Source organism: Plasmopara halstedii (genome assembly GCF_900000015.1).
Source record: "Plasmopara halstedii genome assembly, contig: Scaffold_470, whole genome shotgun sequence".
Taxonomy (NCBI): Eukaryota; Oomycota; class Peronosporomycetes; order Peronosporales; family Peronosporaceae; genus Plasmopara; species Plasmopara halstedii.
In genome coordinates, this window is record NW_020187390.1 from 518430 (window position 1) to 519396 (window position 967).

Consider the following 967-nt stretch of genomic DNA (forward strand, 5'->3'; position numbering starts at 1 on the left):
AAGTCGGTGGCGGGCGGTGACTTTGAGCCCTTGAGTACGAGGTCCTTCGAGGTCGGAGTTCCGCTGAGCGTCATGCTGAAGTAGTATATCGCTGTGCGGACACTCTTGAGAGTTTGAAGCACGTCGTGCGCCGGCTGCCTCACCTTGAGGACTACCGCTCTCTGTCGGAGCGACTTCGAGAGCTATCCTCTGCGAGAGGTGGGGCGACTGAGTCGCAGTGCGCAGTGACGCATGATCTGTATAGATCACAAATGGCTTGGAGCCGAGCAGGTGGACCCTGAACTTGACGAGTGCATACTTCATCGCAAGTAGCTCCTTGTCATGAACTGGGTAGTTCTTCCCTGCAGCTTTGAGCTGCCGAGATTCGAACGCGATCACCCGATCTCGCCCCTCGGCGTCTGCTTGCAGCAGTGCACAGCCGATGGCAATGTCCGAAGCGTCACAGACGACGCTGAAAGGACGATTAGGGTCTGGCAGCGCCAGTATTGGTGCATGCTGGAGGCTGTCTTTGACCCCGTCGAAAGCCTCCCGATGTTCGGTGATCCAACACCATTCCGCATCCTTCTAAAGGGGATTGAATAATGGCCGGGTCATTTCTGCGTAATTTACGTTGTACTTGTGCAAGTAGTTGGCGAGACCAAGCCACTTACGCAAGTCCTTGGGAACCGGCCAGTCTATAATGGTCTTGACCTTAGCGGAATCCGCTCGAAGGCCACGCTTCCCAAAGAAGCACCCTAAGAGGGGAATTTCTTCTGCACCAAAGATGCTTTGTCTGCATTGGCGTTCAATTTGTTTGTGCGCATGCACTCGAGCACCGCTCTTAAATGGACGATGTGGTTCTCCTCATCCATCCTCCCGTGTTCCGCACGACTATGCACGAAAATGTCGTCAAAGTATGTCTAAGCATACGCCCTGTGGGGCCTGAACAACTGCGTCACAAGACGATCAAATGTTGCTGGTGCATTTG